At 47.5% G+C, this 18,353-nt stretch overlaps 1 protein-coding gene across 1 annotated transcript in view; it reads left to right on the top strand.

Moving 5' to 3' along the window:
* LOC144602429 (SH3 and multiple ankyrin repeat domains protein 2-like) overlaps positions 1-18,353 on the top strand; it is a 248,815-nt gene that overhangs the window by 93,714 nt on the left and 136,748 nt on the right.

The raw sequence follows: 18,353 nt of genomic DNA, 5'->3' as shown, positions 1-18,353 counted from the left end.
CAAAGACCTTCAGGTTTGTAGGTTAATTGACTTGGTAAAAATGTAAATCGCCTCGAGTGTGTGTAGGACAGTGTTGATGTGTGCCGGGATCGCTGGCCGGCCTGGACTTGGTGGGCCGAAGGGCCTGTTTCCACGCTGTATCTCTAAACTCAACTAAACTAGACATGTGCCTGATGCAAGTGTTGATCTCAAGGTTTTATTAGTCTGCTAGATAAAAGGGACATATTAATGCAAGCACCACTCACCGCTGTTTGTCACCATCCTGAAATAGGGTTAAAATCTGCGCAGGTTTAGAGTTCGTCGTGTGCACCTTGACATCAAAGTGATCGGAATGGTTCCCACTGCATGATCACCAACTCAAGTAATATTAAACGTCAATTATTTTTAAACCCTTTCAACTGATTTTTCCTGCAGTTAGGCCATAACTGAGCTCATAATTAAGACGGATGGCCTAAAGGTCACCTCTTAAATGCCTGGGGAATTGTCCCACAGTTTCTAGCATTGGGTTTTCAACAGCTTTGAAGATGATGATGAAACCAGGCAATATGGACCGGTGTGTGTGGAGCGGAAGAAGAAAATCGCCTCAGAATAATTGTTGTTTATGACATATTTGAAACCTATAATTTCAATTGCTGCTGTTTTCAATTCATGTGTGGCTCTTGTCACTCTACAATCTCTTTCCATTAAAGAATACAGTGCATCCGGGTTTAGCAATGTTAAGACAAACGATAAAGACATACAACCAATTCAGAGTGGGAACCTTTGATTCTTATAATCGGTCGGCAAAATCGCCAACTATCCTGGTGGAATGTAAATGAAAGGGTGTTGTTACACCTGTTACTACATGGAACCTTTCTTTGCAGTGGTTGGCATCCTTGAATTAATATCCTCCCCCAAATCTAAATGAAGCAAAGTCGTTGATACCCTCTGTCTCTCTCCGGGTGGTTAGTTATTCAGGTTGTTTTGTAGACAGGGCGGCACGGTGGCGCAGCGGTAGAGTTGCTGCCTTACAGCGCCAGAGACCCGGGTTCAATCCTGACCACGCTGTCTGTAGGGCGTTTGTACGTTCTCCCCGTGACCGCATAGGTTTACTCCGGGTGCTCCGGTTTCCTCCCACACTCCATAGACGTGCATGTTTGTAGGTTAATTGGCTTCTGTAAATTGCAAATTGTCCCCAGTGTGTGAGGGATAGTGCTCGTGTGCAGGGACCGCTGGGAGGCACGGACTTGGTGGGCCGAAGGGCCTATTTCGGCGCTGTATCGCCAAACTAAACTAAACTAATCAGATACATCATGGTGCAGCAGGTAGAGCTGCTGCCTCCCAACTCCAGCTGCCCAGGTTCAAGCCTGATTTAGTTTAGACTAGTAAACTAGTATTTCTGGTATCTGGTATGCTCCTGATCACCACCAGGGGTTTTCCTATGTTCTCTGGCCTTGGAAAGGCAGCCAACATCATCATTGATATGACCCACCGCAATCATTCCTTCTTCTCGCCTCTCCCACCAGGCAGAAGGTTCAGAAATTTGAAAACATAAGTTCACAAATGATCGGAACAGAACTAGGCCATTCGGCCCATCACATCTGCTCCGCCATTTCAATCATGGCTGATCAAACTCCCTGAGCCATAAGCCCTGACATCCATACTGATCAAGAATCTATCTCTACATTAAAAATACCCATTGACTTGGCCTCCACAGCCTTCTGGGGATTCGCCAAACATGCACCCACAGACTCAGAAACAGCTTCTCCCCCTCTGTTGTCAGGCTTCTGAACATTCCTTCCATAAGCGAAGATGCTAACTGATTCATCTGTACCCCATTGTGGATATTGGACGTTGTCCATGGAACTAAAGCACCAGTCTGGAGACAGGCTCCTGACCTGAATCATCACCTGTCCTCGTTCTCCAGAGATGCTGCCTGACCCGCTGAGTTACTCCAGCACTCTGTGAAACGTCACCTGTCCATTTCTCCAGAGATGCTGCCTGACCCGCTGAGTTACTCCAGTTTGTTGTGTTTACCTTCGATTTAAACTAGCATCTGCAGTTTTTTTCCTGTACAGTGAAGTAAACAATGTTTAGCCGATTTGTGACGGGGCATATGGTAAAGTTGTGGTGCAGCGGTAGAGTTGCTGCCTTACAGCGCCAGCGACCCGGGTTCAATCCTGACTACGGGTGCTGTGTGTATGGCGTTTGTATGCTCTCCTCATGACGGCGTGGGTTTTCTCCGGGTGCTCCGGTTTCCTCCCACACTCCAAAGACAATACACAATAGACAATAGGTGCAGGAGGAGGCCATTCGGCCCTTCGAGCCAGCACCGCCATTCAATGTGATCATGGTTGATCATTCTCTATCAGTACCCCGTTCCTGCCTTCTCCCCATACCCCCTGACTCCGCTATCTTTAAGAGCTCTATCTAGCTCTCTCCTGAAAGCAAAGACGTACAGGTTTGTAGATTAATTGGCTTTGCTATAATTGTACATTGTCCCTGGTGTGCAGGATAGTGCTAGTGTGTGGGGTGATCGCTGGTCGGCGCGGACTCGGTGGGCCGAAGGGCCTGTTTCCGTGCTGTATCTCTAAAGTCTAAAGATGGATTGGTCAAAGGAATGACCATCCTCGGTGATCCGAACGAGAATCAGGCTGCAAATCCCAAGCAGATTTCAGCTGAGGTGTAAAATTAAAACGCATTCCTACCACAGTCAATCTAAATCCGGGCTTAAAGACCTCCAATATTTTTGATACCTGACTTGTGCATCACCATGGAGATTCCTGTCCCTGATTGGGAATGCAGCGTATCGTACTCTGCCACTCCACCGAGATTTGCAGAGTCACCGCACTGACTTACATGTCGCTGCGTATTCATTTATAAAATAGGGCGTACGTCAAGAAACCCCTGGACACGTAAAGCTTGGCCCAATACAACTGTGGGAGAGTCCAGGACCAGAGGGCACAGCCTCGGAATAAAAGGACGTACCTTTAGAAAGGAGACGAGGAGGAATTTCTTTGGTCAGAGGGCGGTGAATCCGTGGAATTCATTGCCACAGAAGGCTGTGGAGGTCAAGTCATTGGGTGTTTTTTAAGGCGGAGATTGGCGGATTCTTGATTGGTACGGGGTCAGGGGTTGTGGGGAGAAGGCAGGAGAATGGGGTTGAGAGGGAGAGATAGATCAGCCACGATTGAATGACGGAGTGGAGTCGATGGGCCGAATGGCCTAGTGCTGATCCGACAACTTATGAACATACAGCTAGCTGTGTCTGTGGCCTTAAAATTGCTTTCAAGACCCACCCAAACCAAAACCCACACTCAGATTGTAAAATTGATCTAACTCCCTCTCCCACTCCCAGTCTGACCTTTCTGTCCTGGGCCTCCTCCATTGTCAGAGTGAGGCCCAGCGCAAATTGGAGGAACAGCACCTCATATTTCACTTGGGCAGCTTACACCCCAGCGGTATGAACATTGACTTCTCTAACTTCAGATAGTCCCTGCTTTCCCTCTCTCTCTCCATCCCCTCCTTGTCATGTTGGTCAGAATGGAGTTTTTGTACTTATAGTCAATAGACAATAGGTGCAGGAGGAGGCAATTCGGTCCTTCGAGCCAGCACCGCCATTCAATGTGATCATGGCAGATCATTCTCAATCAGTACCCCGTTCCTGCCTTCTCCCCATACCCCCTGACTCTGCTATCCTTAAGAGCTCTATCTAGCTCTCTCTTGAATGCATTCAGAGAATTGGCCTCCACTGCCTTCTGTGGCAGTGAATTCCACAGATTCACAACTCTCTGACCGAAAAAGATTTTTCCTCATCTCAGTTCTAAATGGCCTACCCCTTATTTGCCCTCTCTCACGCAGAATATAAATCATGATTTGATAAACACTCAACAGAAGTTTGGAGATACCACTTTAAGGGGCTGGAGGAGCGGGTAGCTCAGAGGCTGAGAAAGAAATGGTTTAATTGCCTGGTTTAATTACTCGAACGCTAATGATTACACCTCTGTGAATTGGTAAATCAGTCCAGCAGGGAAGTGATTGCAAATAACGTCTGTGTCAACAGATTAATATCGTTACAGATTAATTTTGCACGCAATTCATCTGAAATAACAGATTAACCAACTGCCTGGATTAATTGGGGGAGGTTTTAATAGAGATTTTAGACAAAAATGCTGGAGTAACTCAGCGGGTCAGGCAGCATCTCCGGAGAGAAGGAATGGCTGAGATTTCGGGTCGAGACCCTTCTTGAGAAACTGTCACCCGTTCCTTCTCTCCAGAGATGCTGCGTGTCCCGCTGAGTTACTCCACCTATTTCCCCCCATAGAGTCATAGACTCTATCCCCCCCCCCCCCCCCGTAGAGTCGTAGGGCCAGTGTAAAAACAGGCCCTTCGGCCCAACTTGCCCACAACCGCCCAACATGTCCCAGCTAAAACTGGTCCCCACCTGCCTGCGTTTGGTCCATAACCCTCCAAACCTTGTCCTGTGCAACTGCTCGCTGAGGATGTGTGTGTGTATGTGTATGTGTGTCTATTTTCGGTTTAAACCAGCATCTCACACCAGATCCATTCCTACACATTACTAGAGATTGTGTTAGTTTCTGTGATATATATATATATATATTTAAAAACTGTTCTTCTCTCCGGAGATGCTGCCGGACCCGCTGAGTTACTCCAGCATTTTTGTCTAAAATCTCCATTAAAACCTCCCCCAATTAATCCAGGCAGTTGGTCAATCTGTTATTTTAGATGAATTGCATGCAAAATTAATTTGTAACGATATTAATACGTGCGCTGAAGAGGGGCAAACGACCCCCCCCCCCCCCCTCCCCCTGGATGTGTAGGAAAGAAAACTTCAGATGCTGGTATAAATGGAAGGTAGACACCAAATGCTGGAGTAACTCAGCAGGTCAGGCAGCATCTCTGGAGAGAAGGAATGGGTGACGTTTCGGGTCGAGCCCCTTCTTCAGAAACGTCACCCCCATTCCCTTCTCTCCAGAGACGCTGCCCGACTAGCTGAGTTTCTCCAGCATTTGGTGTCTGCCTTCCCCACCCACCCAACCCAACCCTGGAGATCGTAGTCTTGACCTATTTGTTGTTTGTGCTTGTTCACCAATTATTCTGTGCTGGATGCGAGGCGGCGTTTCAAGGCTTCTGCTGAGATCCACATGACTGTAACGCACTGAAGGCGAGGAAGGCTCGGAGCAGGCTGACAGGCAGAATGTGGGGATGGGCTCGCTCACACATTCACCAAGGATCTAACATCTGCCTAACACAGCGCCCGGGAGAAGAAGCCGCCGCTATCTACAGAGCGCCGGCAACTGGAGAACACATTGGGAGCGGGATAGCGGGTCGCTTTTAACTGGGGGGGGGGAAATCATGAAGTCTTTGTTGAATGCCTTGAAGATCGAAGGTAAGGACACCAGGCATAAAATAACCACCATCATCATCATATTCCCGGAAAACGTAAAGGGATTAGAACTGGCAATCGCGCGAGGATCAGGTTTTGTAAGAGAATAACTGCAGGTGCTGGTACAAATCGCAGGTATTTATTTCACAAAACGCTGGAGTAACTCAGCGGGTCAGGCAGCATCTCAGGAGAGAAAGGACGGGCGACTTTTGGGGTCGAGACCCTTCTTCACACTGATTAAAGTTCTCCATTCCTGTCGCAACTTTGCCCCTGCTCTCGTTTACCAGGCGCCTCCAATGCGTCCAGTCCGGTCGGACCATGTCCAGTGAGTTCATCTTTGAACAGGGCAGGTGTTTCCAAATGCTCGCCGAGTGTCGAGAGATAGCTGAGGGTGGGGGTGTTTTGGAGAGACCGCCTGTATCTCGAACGGTCGCGTTATTGGCATCGAGAGCACTGGACTCTCCAAACTGTGACCACCCGGAGAGGTTACAACCAGAGAGACTGTAACTGCGAGCAATGGGATTTAGTTGTTTAGTGCCTCTTGTTGGGTGACAACAGTTTCTAACCGGTGAACCGGGGGGATGTTAAAACGCCTTGGATGCAAGGCTTTTGTGTTTTTGCCAAGTCTGCCTGCGCTCCGTTCATTCATTGCAATTGATAAGAATAGTTAAATGGTGTAGGAATATAACTGCAGACGCTGGTTACAAATCGAAGGTGTCACAAGATGCTGGAGTAACTCAGCAGGTCAGGCAGCATCTCAGGAGAGAAGGAATGGGCGACGTTTCGGGTCGAGACCCTTCTTCAGACTGATGAAGCCTAAATAAGAAAATAACTGCAGATGCCGATACAAATCGAAGGTATTTATTCACAAAATGCTGGAGTAACTCAGCGGGTCAGGCAGCATCTCAGGAGAGAAGGAATGGGCGACTTTTCGGGTCGAAGATAATCTGCAGTTATCTTCTTATACTCTCCTGACCCGGTAGGGTCTCGACCCGAAACGTCACCCATTCCTTCTCTCCTGAGATGCTGCCTGACCTGCTGAGTTACTCCAGCATTTTGTGGATAAATACCTTCGATGAAGTCTGAATGGTTAAATGTAACCTTCTCGAGCTGTATCTGACGTTGGTGGTAGAAACGACTGCTTAACATGACGCTCAAAGTGTTAAAACCTCCTACAACGTGTGGCATCCTGAGTTTTAGGAAATGACAGTTGATTACAGATTGATAATTGGCTGTAGTTCTTGGAGGGTTGGAGAGGATTTAGACAGGGGATTGACACGAGGGATTTTAACGTGCAAAGTCTCGATCTGAAGGTGACGTTTCCAATACTTAACAACAACAACAAAACAAAAGGTTGATCAATAATGCAGTCTGTTGTTCCTGAAAGCTTCCCACTTTTTGCACAAGTCCTCCTGCTCGGTGCCAGCCAGCGAGGTGTGGATGGATTAACGGTCGGGGCAGAAGGGTGCCCACGCACATCACAGGCAGCAAGACGGGAGATCAGCGTGGAGGGGGAAATGGAAAAATAAATCTCTTCATTGACAACCGGGGAAAGTGAACATCTTTGGTGCGTGACGGGCAAAATGAGGATTTTGAGCCAGACCGTTTCACACGCTGTAGCACAACACTTTCTACTCTGGATGACACCCCCATCTGCCGACAGCCCTGACCTCCCCACCCACCCACCAACCAACCAACCTCATTGGAGACCCCTTGACTGATCTTTTTTATCAGCCTCCAATGTCACATCTTGCACTGAACGTGGTGCGTGTGACTGGTTTAACTCTCCTAATCGGATGTGCAGCACTTTGGTCAACGTCGGTTGTTTTTAAATGTGCTATACAAATAAAATTGACTTGACTCTCGCTTCACCTGCTACACGTGGCAATAATAAACCAGACCAGACCAGACCACACTAAACTGAGCTGAAGGCGGGCGGGGTGTGGAATCAATTGACCTGCTCTCTTCTGACCCTTGCTCGGTAATGTGCAATATCTCCACAATTTAATTTGGTTTGAGATGCAGCGTGGAAACTGGCCCTTCGGCCCACCTAGTCCTCGCAGACTAGTCATCGCCCGTACAGTAGTTCTCGCCTGCACACCAGGGACACGTTACAGAGGCCAAATTAACATAGAAACATAGAAAATAGGTGCAGGAGTAGGCCTACATTGGGAACATGTTTCCTGCCTCTAGCGTGTCCAACCCCTTATATGTTTCAATAAGATCCCCTCTCATCCTTCTAAATTCCAGTGTATACAAGCCTAGTCGCTCCAGTCTTTCAACATATGACAGTCCCGCCATTCCGGGAATTAACCTGGTGAACCTACGCTGCACGCCCTCAATAGCAAGCGGGAGTTTTGAGTACAAGGCAATGCCTCAAATGATCACTTAGTCTATCTTTTTCTGTAGAGTTGCGAAAAATGGCAAGTGGTCCGAAGATGGTAACTTCAAGAGTTAATTAGTGATAGGAGCAGAATACGGCCATTCGGCCCAGCAAGTCTGCACCTGCTATTCAATCATGGTTGATCTACTGTTCCCTCCCAACCCCATCCATTCTCCTGCCTTCTCCCCGTTACCGTTAACGCCCTTCCTAATCGAGAAAGGAGGTTTGAAATAAGCGGAAAATAACAAATGCCGAAAAACCGGAAACAAAAACACAAGCCGAGGAAAGCAAAATACAAAGTTCTGGAGTAACTCAGCGGGTCGGGCAGCATCTCTGGAGGAGATGAACCAGCGACGTTTTGGATCGAGACCCTTCTTCAGACTGAAGAAGCATCTTATAGAAACATATAGAATGTTGCCTGGGTTTCAGCACTTAGGCTACAGAGAGAGGTTGAACAGGTTGGGTCTTTATTCTTTGGAGCGTAGAAGGTTGAGGGGGGACTTGATAGAGGTTTTTAAAATTATGAGAGGGACGGACAGAGTTGACGTGGGTAGGCTTTTCCCTTTGAGAGTGGGGAAGATTCCAACAAGGGGACATAGCTTCAGAATTGAGGGACAAAGGTTTAGGGGTAACATGAGGGGGAACTTCTTTACTCAGAGGGTTGTGGCTGTATGGAATGGGCTTCCGGTGGAAGTGGTGGAGGCTGGCTCGATTTTATTATTTAAGAGTAAATTGGATAGGTATATGGATAGGAGGGGATTGGAGGGTTATGGTCTGAGTGCAGGTAGATGAGACTAGGTCAGGGAGAATGGTCGGCGTGGACTGGTAGGGCCGGACAGGCCTGTTTCCATGCTGTAGTTGTTATATGTTATATGTTATATAATATTCTTAAGGGGTTGGACAGGCTAGATGCAGGAAGATTGTTCCCGATGTTGGGGAAGTCCAGAACAAGGGATCTCAGTTTAAGGATAAGGGGGAAGTGCTACCTATCCCGTTGAGTTACTGCAGCATTTTGAGTCTATCTTCGTTGTAAACCAGCATCTGCAGTTTGTCCTACACGTAGTAAAAACATAACATTCCAACTTCTATGCTCAGTACCCTGACTGATGAAAGGCAATGTGCTGAAAGCCTTCTTGACCACCTTGTCTGCTGGTGAAGGAGGCCGATTGTCACAGTGGTGGAGACAGAACTGCGATTCCCTGGATTTGGCCCAATTTCATTTCATGAAGTGAAGAAAATTTGAGTGCTCCCTCTAAACCTTCAGACTATAGACAATAGACAATAGGTGCAGGAGTAGGCCATTCAGCCCTTCGAGCCAGCACCTCCATTCAATGCGATCTTCCTCATCTCCGTTCTAAGAGGCTGAAGGTAGACCTGATAGAAACAGATCTAACTGTGAGAGGCATAGAAACATAGAAAATAGGTGCAGGAGTAGGCCATTCGGCCCTTCGAGCCTGCACCGCCATTCAATATGATCATGGCTGATCATCCAGCTCAGTATCCTGTACCTGCCTTCTCTCCATACCCCCTGATCCCTTTAGCCACAAGGTCCACATCTAACTCCCTCTTAAATATAGCCAATGAACTGGCCTCAACTACCTTCTGTGGCAGAGAATTCCACAGATTCACCACTCTCTGTGTGAAACAAAACGTTCTCATCTCGGTCCTAAAAGACTTCCCCCTTATCCTTAAACTGTGATCCCTTGTTCTGGACTTCCCCAACATCGGGAACAATCTTCCTGCATCTAGCCTGTCCAACCCCTTAAGAATTTTATATGTTTCTATAAGATCCCCCTCAGTCTTCTAAATTACAGCGAGTACAAGCAGAGTCTATCCAGTCTTTCTTCATATGAAAGTCCTGCCATCCCAGGAATCTACAAACCTGCACATCTGTGGAGTGTGGGAGGAAACCGCAGCACCCGGAGAGAAGCCCACGCGGTCACGGGGAGAAGGTACAAACTGGACAGACAGCGCTGGTAGTCAGGGTCTATCCCTGGTCTCTGGCGCTGTAAGGCAGCAGATTTGCCACATCATCCTTGCTCTTACTGGACCCCATTGTACAAACGCCTTGCACTGTCTGGACCATCACCAGTCTGAAGACGGGTTCCGACCCGAAACGTCGCCCATCCTATTCCTCCAGAGCCTGACCCGCCGAGTTCCTCCAGCACTTTTTGTGTCCATCTTCGCTATAAGCCACTATCTGCAGTTCCTTTCTGTACACGGACAACGCAATAGACAATAGGTGCAGGAGGAGGCCATTCGGCCCTTCGAGCCAGCACCACCATTCAATGTGATCATGGCTGATCATTCTCAATCAGTACCCCGTTCCTGCCTTCTCCCCATACCCCCTGACTCCGCTATCCTTAAGAGCTCTATCTAGCTCTCTCTTGAATGCATTCAGAGAATTGGCCTCCACCGCCTTCAGAGGCAGAGAATTACACAGATTCACAACTCTTTGACTGAAAAAACTTTTCCTCATACGCAGAGTCTTGGGTTCCATGGCGCTCGGAGATGGACGGACTGCAGCCTTTGCACTGAACTTGTTGATGGGTACGGGTGTCAGGGATTGTGGGGAGAAGGCAGGAGAGTGGGGTTGAGAGGGAGAGATAGACCAGCCGTGAATGAATGGTGGGGTAAACTTGATGGACCGAATGGCCTAATTCTGCTCCTCCAACTCGTGAATTTATCAATCTGTTGATGGGACTGGGAGCCAATGGGAGTCAGTATGGCACCGCCAACTCTTCTATTTTAATAAGTAACTTTCTCCATTGGGAAATAAAACATTGAGAGAGGAAGGTTTCATTTCTCGTGTATTTTAAAGATTGGTTTAGGTGTCTCGACCCAAAACGTCACCCATTGCTTCTTTCCAGAGAGTCTCGACCCGAAAGGTCACCCATTACAATAGACAATAGGTGCAGGAGGAGGCCATTCGGCCCTTCGAGCCTGTACGCACCGCCATTCAATGTGATCATGGCTGATCATTCTCAATCAGTACCCCGTTCCTGCCCTCTCCCCATACCCCCTGACTCCACTATCCTTAAGAGCTCTATCTAGCTCTCTCTTGAATGCATTCAGAGAATTGGCCTCCACGGCCTTCTGAGGCAGAGAATTCCACAGATTTACAACTTTCTGACTGAAAATGTTCCTTCTCTCCAGAGTCTCGACCCGAAACGTCACCCATTCCATCTCTCCAGAGAGTCTCGACCTGAAACGTCACCCATTCCTTCTCTCCAAAGTCTCGACCTGAAACGTCACCCATTCCTTCTCTCCAGAGAGTCTCGACCTGAAACGTCACCCATTCCTTCTCTCCGGAGACCCAAGTCGCACGAGCTTCTCCTTTTCACCCAAGGAACAGCTAACAATGGCCTGTTTCCTCTATCATCATTATTTTTTTGCATATCTTTCTTTCATTGTTCTTTACTCTCTACATCATCGTTTGTATCTCCTGTTTCTCTTTCCCCTGACTCAGTCTGAAGGAGGGTGTCGACCCGACACGTCACGCATTCCTTCCCTCCAGAGATGCTGCCTGACCCGTTGAGTTACTCCAGCTTTTTTGTGTCGGCTTATTATTGTCAGGTGTCCCTAGGTACAATGAAAAGCTTTGCTTTGCATGCAATCCAATCAGTTCAAATGTTACTATATACAGATACAATCTATATACAGATACAAACTCACATACAAGATGTAGACGCAAGGAACTGCAGATGCTGGTATACAAAAAAAAGACAAAGTGCTGGAGTAACTCAGCAGGTCGGGCAGCATCCCTGGAGAACATGGATAGGTGAGGTTCATCCTTCCATTCCCATATTGACCTTCCTGTCCTGGGCCTCCTCCATTGGCAGAGTGAGACCACGCACGAACTGGAGGTTTAGCACCTCATGATCTGCTTGGGGTACCTATGCTGTGAACATTCTCTAGCACTTTATGACTTTTTCATAAACCAGGATCCACATTCCTTTGTGTCTACTATAATAATATTTGGCTTTAAGATGATCGGGGCACACTTTAAAGGATATATGCCGGGCATGTTATTTACGCAGAGGGTGATAAGTGGCTGGAATGTGCTGTGGGCGATGTTTGAAGCAAATACATTAGCTCAGTTTAGTTGATTGTCACGTGTACCGAGGTACAGTGAAAAGCTTTTGTTGCGTGCTAACCAGTCGGCAGAAAGACAATGCATGATTACAATCGAGCCGTCGACAGTGTACAGATACATAATAAGGGAATAACGCTTAGTGCAAGGTAAAGCCAGCAAAGTCCGATCAAGGAGAGTCCGAGAGTCACCAATGAGGTAGACAGTAGTTCAGCACTGCTCTCTGGTTGTGGTGGGATGGTCCAGTTGCCTGATAACAGCTGGGAAGAAACTGTCCCTGAATCTGGAGGTGTGTGTTTTCACAATTCTGTACCTTCTGCCTGATGGGAGAGGGGAGAAGAGGGAGTGGCCGGGGAGTGGGGGCGACTCATCCTTGATTATGCTGCTGGCCTTGCCGAGACAGCATGAGGTATGGATGGAGTCAATGGAAGGGAGGTTGGTTTGTGTGATGGTCTGGTCTGCTGGCCTTGCCGAGGCAGCGCGAGGTACAAATGGAGTCTGTAGAAGGGAGGTTGACTTGCGTGATGATGGTCTGGGCAATTTCCGTGGCATTTAAAATAGCTTTGGATAAACATCTGAACATCTGGGGGATGGAGGCAGTTGGGTGAGATGCAGGCAGATGCGTGATGGTCTTGGCATCATGCTTGGCACAGTCATTGTGGGCCACAGGGCCTGTTCTCTTGCTATGCAGTTCTATGTTCTACAAAGAACATTTATAAAGCACCTTTATGAGAGTAAATGAATGAATGAATAAGTTTATAAGTTTATTGACCAAGTGTGTACACAGACAAGGAATGTGCCTTGGTGCTCCGCTCGCAAGTAACAACACGAACATACAGTAAACAATTTAGAATAAAGCATAAAACATTCAATCGTTAAGAATACAACATTACAGTTTAAACATGTGAGTGAAATAAACCAGAGCAAAAAGAGACGACAGATGTTTGGTTGTTGAGTTGAGCTGCTACTCGTGGAAAAAAAGCTGTTTTTATGTCTGGCTGTGGCTGCTTTGACAGTCCGGAGTCGCCTTCCAGAGGGAAGTGCTTCGAAGAGTTTGTGGACGGGGCGAGAGGGGTCAGAGATGATCTTGCCCGCTCGCTTCCTAGCCCTTGCAGTGTACAGTTCGTCAATGGGGGTGGGGTGGGGGTGGGGGGAAGGTTGCAGCCAACACCCTTCTCAGCTGACCGAGCGATTCGCTGCAGCCTTCGGATGTCATGCTTGGCGGGCTGAGCCAAAGCAGACCATGATGGAGAAGGACATTTGCAAAGAACATTTACAAAGCACCTCTATGGCAGTCAATCATCTTAAGGATATTCATGGGAGACTCAGCAATCAAAATGTAGCATATTGGAAAAAGAGATGGAAAATCACGAGGGAAGCTTTTAAGGAAAGGCTTGAAGGAAGAAAGAGAGATCAGCTGTTGAGGGCAAGCCATTCTTTGGGCGCTCAGAGATACTGCATAGCTGGTTATACCCTAATCTCTTGCAGTTGATTCTGGGTAATGATTCTTCAGTTCCTCTGCCTTACAAACTTGCACACTGGCCAAAACACGGTCGGACACAGACATGCTCGCTTGCTCAAGCTTCTCGCTCCTCCCCTCTCACAGTACTACCTTGTCCAAGAAATCAAATATTCTTACTGGTGGAGCTTATCAATAAGTGGAACCAAGTTAATGATGGGACGTATGAATGATCACCAAGGGCAGGGCGAGAGAGTCAGGGGACACAGAGCTGGAATTGGAGGTGCATGCAGAGATCCACCTCGTTTGGACGGGTACATGGATAGGACAGGTTTAGAGAGATATGGGTTAACGCAGGCAGGGATGGCGACAGTAGATGGGGCATCTCGGTCATCGTTGGCATGTTGGGTGAAGGACCTGTTTCCATGCTGTGGGACTCTCTAACTCTGATTGGAGAAGGTTACAGATGTAAGGCAAGCCCACAAAGGGATTAATAGATCAAAAGAACATCTAAATTATATCGTGAGACATTATTAGGACAAAGTCGTTTTCCTTGGACCACTCCAAAATATTGGAAACCTATTATTGCTTAAGAGCACGATTAAAACAGCAATTAACTGACAATTAAGAATTTTAATCAATCTGTAGAAACATGGAACTGCAGATGCTGGTTTATCAAGGAAAGACACGGAATGCTGGAGTAACTCCACGGGTCAGGCAGCATCCTTGGAGAACATGGATCATCCATGGATTATCCACAAACAGGATTGCCCTGGCTGATCCATTGCTCCTGCCTGCTACTGTCCACTGAACTCATCTATAGATACCTTGATTCCAACCTATCCTATGCATATGATACAAAGCTGGGTGGCAGTGTGAACTGTGAGGAAGATGCTATGAGGTTGCAGGGTGACTTGGACAGGTTGTGTGAGTGGGCGGATGCATGGCAGATGCAGTTTAATGTGGATAAGTGTGAGGTTATCCACTTTGGTGGTAAGAATAGGAAGGCAGATTATTATCTGAATGGTGTCAAGTTAGGAAAAGGGGACGTACAACGAGATCTGGGTGTCCTAGTGCATCAGTCACTGAAAGGAAGCATGCAGGTACAGCAGGCAGTGAAGAAAGCCAATGGAATGTTGGCCTTCATAACAACGGGGGTTGAGTATAGGAGCAAAGAGGTCCTTCTGCAGTTGTACAGGGCCCTAGTGAGACCGCACCTGGAGTACTGTGTGAAGTTTTGGTCTCCAAATTTGAGAAAGAATATTCTTGCTATTGAGGGCGTGCAGCATGGGTTTACTAGGTTAATTCCTGGAATGGCGGGACTGTCATATGTTGAAAGACTGGAGCGACTAGGCTTGTATACACTGGAATTTAGAAGGATGAGAGGGGATCCTATCGAAACGTATAAGATTATTAAGGGGTTGGACACGTTAGAGGCAGGAAACATGTTCCCAATGTTGGGGGAGTCCAGAACAAGGGGCCACAGTTTAAGAATAAGGGGTAGGCCATTTAGAACGGAGGTGAGGAAAAACATTTTCAGTCAGAGAGTTGTGAATCTGTGGAATTCTCTGCCTCAGAAGGCAGTGGAGGCGAATTCTCTGAATGCATTCAAGAGAGAGCTAGATAGAGCTCTTAAGGATAGCGGAGTCAGGGGGTATGGGGAGAAGGCAGGAACGGGGTACTGATTGAAAATGATCAGCCATGATCACATTGAATGGCGGTGCTGGCTCGAAGGGCCGAATGGCCTCCTCCTGCACTTATTGTCTATTGTCTATTGTCTATCCTCTCATCCAGTCTCTCTGGCAAAAGGACCAACTATGTTCTCCAGAGATGTTGCCTGACCCGTTGAGTTACTCCAGCATGTTGTGTCTTTCCTAAAATTGTAATCGCTCAGCAGGCCAGTGCACCAACGAGTGCCTCTATCCACTTAGATGTCGCAAGGCTTGGGGCGAGGGTGGTATCTCAGTCAACAGGTGCATGGCACCGATTGGCCGTCATGGTTTTTAAATGCTTGTCAGGAATCTCTAACTTTGCTCCCCCTTCCTTTCTCCACCACCTGGCTGTTGGAGTTTGACACTGGGTCATTCCTGCGGCTTTCTTCCTGTAACCGGGTCAAATGCAATGTCCTCTGCTGTTGTCGATCCAGTGTCAGTTCATAACACAACCCAATGGTCAGAATATTGATTTTTCTAACTTCAAGTAACTCTTGCATTCCCCCCCTCTCTCTCCGTCCCTCCCCCCACCCCTGGTCATCGCACTAGGTTCACTGTCGTCCTGTTGAGTTCCACTGTCTGCATCACTCGTTATCACCTACCCCACAGCCAACAATGGACCATTGTGGGCTCCACCTTTCCTTGATCATCGTAGCTTTTTTGCATATCTTCCCATTCATTTATAGGTAGACAACAATAGACCATAGACCATAGGTGCAGGAGAAGGCCATTCGGCCCTTCGAGCCAGCACCGCCATTCAATGTGATCATGGCTGATCATTCTCAATCAGTACCCCGTTCCTGCCCTCTCCCCATACCCCCTGACTCCGCTTTCCTTAAGAGCTCTATCTAGCTCTCTCTTGAAATCATCCAGAGAATTGGCCTCCACTGCCTTCTGAGGCAGAGAATTCCACGGATTCACAACTCTCTGACTGAAAATGTTTTTCCTCATCTCAGTTCTAAATGGCCGACCCCTTATTCTTAAACTGTGGCCCCTTGTTCTGGACTCCCCCAACATTGGGGACATGTTTCCTGCCTCTAACGTGTCCAACCCCTTAATAATCTTATACGTTTCGATAAGATCTCCTCTCATCCTTCTAAATTCCAGTGTATACAAGCCTAGTCGCTCCAGTCTTTCAACGTATGAGGGTCCCGCCATTCCGGGAATTAACCTAGTAAACCTACGCTGCACACCCTCAATAGCAAGAATATCCTTCCTCAAATTTGGAGACCAAAACTGCACACAGTACAGAATGCTGCTGGAGTAACCCAGCGGGACAGGCAGCATCTCTGGAGAGAAGGAATGGGTGACGTTTCGGGCCGAGACCCTTCTTCAGACTCTCGTTTGTTCTATAGCTCTCTATATCGCCATCTCTATCTCTCGTTTCCCTTTCCCCTGACTCTCAGTCTGCGGAAGGATCTGGACCCGAAACGTCACCTGTTCCTTTTCTCCTGAGTTGGGTTACTCCAGCTCTTTGTGTCTATCTTCAAGAATACACAACTCTGATCTCCTTACACAACCTGGATCAACACTGGGCCATGTATTTATGCTTTAGATTACAAGCACAACCCTGTCACAGAACCTAAAGTTAAATAATGTAGAGTCTTGGAACGATGAAGATGAAAAATCTGCAAATGCCATAAATCCAGGGTGAAAACAGAAGATGCTGGAAACACAGCAGCTCAGACACCATCTGTGAACAAAGAACCGTGTTCAGGAGTGACACACGTTTGGTAGTTCCAGGGCCACTTTCGTTTGGGTTCAATTTTTGCTTAGCCTGATGTAACCTCTTTACTTGTCTTTTCATGTTCACTTTTTCCATTTCCACGGCAATGTTTTGTAGCACCAGAACCTTCTTACGCTAGCAAGGCCATCCTGGGGGAATTGGTTTTGTACGCACAGCCGTTTGGTTTAACGCCTCACCGCTCCGGTCCGGTTTCGATCCTGATCTTCAGTGAACTCAGGACGCAGCGGTAGAGTTGCTGCCTTGCAGTGCCAGAGATCTGGCTTCCATCCTGATTACGGGCGTTTGTCTGTACGGAGATTGTACCTTCTCTCCGTGACCGCATGGGTTTTCTACGGGAGCTCCGGTTTCCTCCCACACATCCATAGATGTACATGTCTATAGGTGAATTGGCTTTGGTAAAATTGTTCTTAGTGTGTAGGATAGTGTTAGTGTAGGACAATGTTGACTAATTAGTGTAGATGGGCCATTTTGGGTGGTATTGACAAGTTGTGCCGAAGGGCCTGTTTCTGTGCTGTATGACTCTATGACTCTCAGTTCAGTTAGTTTATGGTCACATGTACTGAGTAACGATGAAAATATGTTGTTGCATGCTAACCAGCCAGCGGAATGATAATACATGATTACAATCCAGCCGTTCACAGTGTACATATACGTGATAAGGGAATAACGTTTAGTGCAAGGTAAAGCCAGTGAAGTCCGATCAAAGGGAGTCCGAGGGTCCCGATGAGACAGACAGTAGTTGAGGACTGCTCTCTGGTTGTGGTAGGATGGTTTAGTGGGATAGTATCAGCTGGGAACAAACGGCTATCAGGCAACTGAATCATCCCACCGCAACTTGGGCTGAAGGGCCTGCTTCCGTACTGCATGACTCTATGATTCGTATGATCCATGCAAGTTTGATGAATGGCACCAAGTTGGTAGAGATCAATCGTCCACAACGTGTCCTGACATCCGATCGGTCCATTGCGGAACCAGAGGGCGTTGGACCAAGGTCCGATTTAGTGGGACGAGAAGATGGGGGGCAGTGGGGTGAGCTGACCAAGGCTTTGGAATCTGTTCCTTCCTGCAACTTCTGGTGAAACCCAAATCATAACCTTGGGGCGAGCATTGAGACTTGGACAATGCTTGTGGTTTGTGCAGAGAGGGAAGATGTTCTAGGCATGAGGGGTAAGGAACAGAAAATGCCTGAAACCAGCAGTGGCAGGAGAGATTTTTCGGCTAACATGAAACTATGAAGATTTTGATGCGGAACAAAACTTTTCACTGTACCTCGATAGAGGTGAAAATAATGGAGCTAAAATCTTAAAACAGGGCAGAGAACATAGAGTTGTAGACACAGGAACAGGGCCTTCAGTCAAACAATGTCCATGCTGAACAGGATGTCAAGTTAGACTCTTCTTTGCCTGCACCTGGTCCACGGCCCTCCATTCCCTGCATATCTATGTGCCCATCTAAAAGCCTCTTAAATGCCAACATTGTATCTGCCTCCACCACAACCCCTGGCAGCGTGTTCCAGCCACCAACCACTCTCTGTGTAAAAACAAAAGAATGCCCCGCACAACTTTAAATATCG

The sequence above is a fragment of the Rhinoraja longicauda genome, chromosome 18, assembly GCF_053455715.1.
Source record: "Rhinoraja longicauda isolate Sanriku21f chromosome 18, sRhiLon1.1, whole genome shotgun sequence".
Lineage (NCBI taxonomy): Eukaryota > Metazoa > Chordata > Chondrichthyes > Rajiformes > Arhynchobatidae > Rhinoraja > Rhinoraja longicauda.
The sequence above is the reverse complement of the archived record's forward strand: the minus strand, read 5'-3'. Positions and strand labels throughout refer to the sequence as shown.